Below are 6,395 nucleotides of genomic sequence, written 5' to 3'. Positions count from 1 at the left end.
ATAAGAACTATACAGACCAACACTTCTCTATAATTTTTTTTTCTTATTGCCAGTTAAATACAGTTTTACTTTCACAGCTTAACAATGAAGGCTCATACACTGAAGCTCATACACTGAAGCCATATACCTAGCATTTCAGTCTAAGCTTGTCCACGTACATAGCTGAAGTCAATTACAAGGTTTGGCCTAGCAATGCTAGGGGAACTTCTTTGTAAAGTTGTTTTTACAGATATTAAACTTCATTTTGCACACTGAAGTCATCATACATACAGGGCAAAATCAGAGCTTTTATATTTTCCTTTATTCTTCATTTAACTTTTTAAAACACTACTATAGTTGATTAAAACAAAAACAAGAGCAAGTAGTGAGCATATTATAATTACAGTCCTTATTCATTCACTACTGCACATAAAATGCCAGCACAGAGTGTTATTCACTGGCTCATTAAGAGGTCTGACACTGAACACCACCTCTGGGATGATGTTCATCATCCTCATATGCTTCTCCATTGTAATGGTGCCGTCTTTCCTGATTTGGATCAAAGTCCACCAGTTCTACTTGATCCATCTCATCGGTCTCTTCTACTTCCTCTCTGGTAGGAGTTTTTCCAGCAAAGACAGTTTATCAGGAGAGAGAAAGCCATTCTCAGGAAAGTTTACCTTAAATTCGATGATTAGACTACCCTTTTCATATGCTCTACGATAAATTGGCATGCCTTCAATTAGTATACACTTGATATCTCCATGCTTGACAATCTGACCTGGATGAGAGGTGATGACTATGGTTGGGTTGTCAAGAGTAGATATCGGCTTTTGGAAGCCACATAGTGCTTCAACCAGCTGTATGTCCATACACATGAAAAGGTCTTCTCCTCGTCGAGTAAAAACAGCATGGTCCTTCTGATCTAACACAATGATTATATCTCCTGGCTCCAGTCTTGGTTCTTGGTCTCCTTCACCATGGAATGTTATCTTCTGGCCATCTTTCATGCCTTTGTCAATATGAACTTCTAGAATCTACTTCTCTCGAACTATCTTCCTTCCATTGCAGCTTTTACATCTACCTTTAGGACTGATCCACTCCCCATGGCCCTGGAATTCCATGCAGACAGACTGAATTTGCTGAACCATTCCAGGTCCTATCTAATGAATTCTTATTTGCATTCCAGTACCTCGGCAATTGGGACAGCACTCTACTGCTCCTTTCTTACCTCCTCTACCTTCGCATTTGTCACAAATCACATTCTTTTGCAGAGCCAGTTTTCTTGTTGCACCATTATATAAGTCTTCTAGGGTTACTGAGAGCTGATGTACAACATTTTTACCTCTCCTTTCTCTCTGCATCCTTCCTCCTCCTCCAAAAAACATATCAAAGATGTCAATGGGGGAGCCAAAACTGCCACCTGCTCCACCCTCTTTAATTGCCTGTTCTCCTCCTTTGTCATATAATTCCCTTTTCTTTGCATCAGAGAGAACTTCGTAAGCTTGAGAAATCTGTTTAAACTTCTCTCCTTCATTTGGATTCTTATCAGGATGGTACTTCAAGGCCAGTTTCCTATAAGTCTTTTTCAATCCTTCCTGAGTAGCATTGGGTTTGACTCCCAAAACATCGTAGTAAGTGGTTTCTTTCACCATCTTCTACTGCCGGTGGGCGGGCTGAGGTCAGTGTGTGAGGGAGTGGGAAGCAGCTCGGAGCTGTGCGCAGCTCGGCCAGCTACCGCTCCTCCGCCTCTCACTGAGCGTTCTGGAAAGTTCCTTATATATCCATTCTTATACCAGTTTCAATTTTTTTCTTACTGTAGCTTTGTAGTAAGTTAGGAAATTGGGAAGTATGAGTCCTCCAAATTTGTTTTTCTTATTCAAGATTGTTTTGGCTATTTGGATTCCTGTGCTTTTTCATATGTATTTTAGAATGGCTTTTCTATTTTTGCAAAAAATGCCTTTGGAATTTTGCTAGGGATTGCATTGAATATGTAGATAGCTTCGGGGAATATTGCCATCTGAATAATAGTAAGTCTTCCTAATACATGAGTGTGGGATATCTTCTCATTTATTTAGATTTTAAAATTTTCTTTTAGTGTTTTATCATTTTTAGTATACAAATCTTACATCTTTTTGGGTAAATTTATTCCTAAGTATTTAATCCTTTTGATGCTATTATAAAAGGAATTTTAAGACATTTCTTATTATATTACTTATTGCTAGTTTATAGCAATTCAATAGATTTTTACATGTTTTTTTTTTATCATAGATTTTTGGTGAATTTGTTTATTAGCTCTAGAAATGCTCTTTGTGGATTCCTTAGGCTTTCCTATATATATATGTGATCATGTCATCTGAAAACAGAAGTAGTTTTACTTCTTCCTTTCCAATTTGGATGACTTTTATTTCTTTTCCTTGCCTAATTACTCTGTCTAGGATTTCCAGTGCAATGATGAATATAAGTGGTAGAAGCTATCATCCATGTCTTGTTCTGACTACTGTGGGAAATCTTTTGGTCTTTCACTATTGAGTTCATATGATGTTAGTTGTAGGTTTTTCCTAAATGTCTAATCTGTTGAGGAAATTCTCTATCATCACTAAAACAGTGAATGTTATTTTTATCATGAAAGGGTTTTGGGTTTTGTCAAAGGATTTTACTAGATCAGTTGAGATCATATGGTTACTCCCCCCCTCTTTATTCTACTAATGTGGTATATTACATTGATTGTATTTCATATATTGAACTACCCATGCATTCCTGGGATGAATCTGCTTTATCATCATGTATAATTATTCTAATGTGCTTCTGGATTTGGTATACTAGTATTTTGTTTGGGATTTTTGCTTCTGCATTCATAAGGGATATTGGCCTATAGGTTCTTTCCTTGCATTGTCTTTGTCTGAGTTGGTGTCGAGGTAATGCCAGCCCCATGGAATGAGTATTTCCTCCTCTTCTATTTTTTTGAAGAATTTGAAAAAGATTAGTTTTCATTCTTCTTTAGACGTTTGGTAGAATTCACCAATGAAGTCATTTAATTCTCAGCTATTTTTTGGTTGGGTGGTTTGTGGTGATTTGTGGTGATTGATTCAATCTGTTTATATGTTATAGGTCTATTGAGATTCTGTTTCTTCTTGAATCAGTTGTGGTAGTTTGTGTGTTTCTAGGACTTTGTCCATTTCATCCTGGCTGTATAATGTTTTGGTATACAGTAGTTTATTATATTCCCTTATAATCTTTTTTATTTCTGTAAACTTAGTAATAGTGTTCCCATTTGCTTTTTTGAGACAGGATCAGTCTCACTCTGTCACCCAGATTGGAGTGCAGGAGTGCGATCAGAGATCACTATAGCCTCAATCTCTTAGACTCAAGTGATTCTCCTGTTTAGATTTCTCAGTAGCTAGGACTATAGGCATGTGTCACCACACCCAGCTAATTTTTTTATTTTTGTCTTTTTGTAGAGACGAGGTCTTACTATGTTGCCTAGGCTGTCTCAAACTCGTGAGCTCAAGCGATGCTCCTGACTTGGTCTCCCAAAGTGTTGGGGTTACAGGTGTCAGCCACCATGCCTGGCCTGTGTCACCATGCCCCAGCCTGTTCCCAGTTTCATATTTGATTTTAGTAATTCAAAATCAAAGTCTCCTTTTTTTAAAGTCATTTTAGCTAAGGTTTGTCCGCTTTGTTGGTCTTTTCAAATAATTAACTTTTGGTTTTACCAATTATTTTGTTTTCCTAATTGTATATTTCATTTATCTGAACTCTAATCTTGATTATGTACTTTCTTGTTCTTGCTTTGGATTTGGTTTGCTCTTTTTTTTCTTGTTAATTAAGGTGTACAATTAGATTATTGACTTAAGATTTTTTGCTAATGTAGGCTATGAATTTCCCTCTGAGCACCACTTTCACTGCATTTATATGTTCTTATATATTGTATTTTATTTTCATTCATCTCAACATATTTCCAATCATTCTTGTGATTTCTTCTTTAACCTATTGTTTAAACTGTTATAATTTTAATGGCCATAGCGAAATTCTCTGTGTTATTCCTGATACAGATGATTTATATATTATATCTTTCCAGTCTTGCTAAAGGTTTATCAATTTTATTGATTTTTTCCAATAAAGAAGCATTTGATTTATTGATATTTTCTATTATTTTCTTTCTATTTTTTTTTAGATATGGGGTCTTGCTATGTTGCCCAAGATGGCCTTGAACTCCTGGACTCAAGCAATTCTCCTGCCTCAGCCTCTTGAGTAGCTGGAACTATAGGCTCACGCCATTCCACCTCGCTAATATTCTCTATTGTTTTTCATTTACTTTACTTTTTGTTTCTTATTTTCTTCTTTCCACTTCCTTTGGATTTAATTTGCCCTTCTTTTTCTATTTTCATGAGATGATTATTTAGATTATTGGTTTGAGAACTTTCCTATTTTTGAATGTAAGCATTTAGCAGTATAAATTTCCCTCTCAGTACTAGTTTAGCTATGTTCCATATATTTTGATATGTATATTTTCAAACAGAAAAACATTTAAGATACTTATTATTGCATCATGGAATTTTCAGTACCTAGTCTAATGGCCCTTAATTTCCTCAACTGTGGCCCCTTTCCTTCATTCAAGCCTCTCTTAAATCATGGTTTCTAAAATGTAGAAGTCTGGATTGGTTTAGCTATTGCAGAATAGTGCTAGACTATCTGTTCATTCCTTTATCATTCACATTGATTTACCCATTCATTCATTCAGCAAACATTTACTGAGGTCCTATACCAGTCATTGTGCTGGCTAAAAATATAGAGATGTTTAAATAGACATACTCCTTCCCTTTATGGCTCTGTCTGGCAAAGATAACAAATAATTAAACAAATAGTTTCAAGGGTCACCGCTATCTCTCTTACTGTAGAAACTCTACTACCATTAACACAAAGCTAGGTTAAAATTCTATGAGTTTTTTTTTTGTGTGTGTGTGGTTTTTTTTTCGAACAAGTTCTGCCATTTTCTATCCTATTTTCAAAAGTCTTTGCCACCTTGAACCTAGTGTGATCCTCAGCTGGTCTGCATTCTATAGGTGATGCCAGTTGCTTAAAGCTGACTTCTTTCTGATTGGTTAAGGCTGTGGTTAAATGTTTTGAAGATCATCCCTGACCTGATCCTTGACTGCAAACATCTCTGTCTGTCCCTTTGCATTGATCACTCTTTTGTGATACAATCTGAGCCCATAATGGAGTAGCACCTTAGCTTTGGGTAGAGTGATTAAATTTTCTAAAGTTCTATTAGTTAGGTCCTTTCATTGTCACCGACCCTCCAATAGATATAGGCCCCAACTGACAGATGAAGAAATTGAGACCCAGAGAGGCTAAGCTACTTGCCCAGGTTGGGAAAATCAAGAACAGATACAGGTTTTTAGATTCCCACCTAGGCCTTTACTTTGGCCTCAATCTGTCTCTTCCTAGTTGACCATTAAATATATTTTAAAGAGGGCAAAGTCCAATTGCATAATAGATCTGCCTGTCTGAAACATGATGATTAGTGCTAATGGCTGGGTATTACCTGGCATGCATGTGTTAGGTTTACAGTAAAGAATGTCTACTTTTTATTAACTGTCCTTTTAGATATATTAGTGACTGTCACACCTGAATTATAACAAAGAAGCACTAGAGAAATTCAATGTGGGCGGCAAAATTCTTTGAAGAATAACTAGTTATAATTGGGGAGTCTGAACACATTTCAGAGTTGCACGTTTAATATGCAGTATGGTTAATTGCACTGTAATTACAGTATTTTAGAATGCCATGCTAAGTGTTTAATCCTTTTCAGGTTTGCCCTCCAATCAGTGGCCTGCCTTCATTTTCCAGATTGATGAAGTCTGCCTCAGAGAAGGGGGTAGGTAACAAGGCTGTGCGATGTGTCTAATCAGCTGGAAAAGTTGTAAAATGTATCTTTCCTATCTGGAATTTATATTTAATCATAGTTATGTTCTTTTTGTGAATGTGTGTTGATGAGTTAGTTGTCAGAATAGGAAAACAATAAGAGCTTTTATTTATACAGATAAGTTATGCTGGAGTAATTATTTAGGTCTGATTGAGTTGATGGAGATTTTTACATTACCTCAGCACACAGAGCCACTTAATTTTATTCATAATGTTAATTATATACTCCAAGAGTTACTACCATGCTCTTATTTACGGGGTTTACTATTCAGGTTTGTTTATATATGTGATGACTTGTGGATCCCTCTTTTTCACTGGACCATGCCCTTTTAACAGTTGCAAAATGCACCTCCACTCATGGAAACTGATCTTCAGCAGTTTATTCACAGAGTTCCTGATCCTATCTAACTTGGGGAAGGAAACTCTCTTTGGTTTCAGAGTTGGTTAAGATTATGTCATTGAATTGACTTTTAATAGATTTTTTTTTT

The 6,395-nt window shown here is 36.1% G+C and overlaps 1 pseudogene across 1 annotated transcript; it reads right to left on the bottom strand.

Moving 5' to 3' along the window:
• Window positions 1-265: 265 nt before the first annotated feature.
• LOC116553988 lies at window positions 266-1,750 on the bottom strand (annotated as a pseudogene). Its single transcript, XR_004269994.1, has one exon. The product of XR_004269994.1 is annotated as a dnaJ homolog subfamily A member 1 pseudogene (transcript).
• Between the last annotated feature and the right edge of the window lie 4,645 nt (window positions 1,751-6,395).

The sequence above is a fragment of the Sapajus apella genome, unplaced genomic scaffold (genome assembly GCF_009761245.1).
Source record: "Sapajus apella isolate SASKATOON/1434 unplaced genomic scaffold, GSC_monkey_1.0 scaffold13, whole genome shotgun sequence".
In the NCBI taxonomy this organism is placed as follows: Eukaryota; Metazoa; Chordata; class Mammalia; order Primates; family Cebidae; genus Sapajus; species Sapajus apella.
Note: the sequence above shows the minus strand (reverse complement) of the source record. Positions and strands in the feature narration are given on the sequence as shown.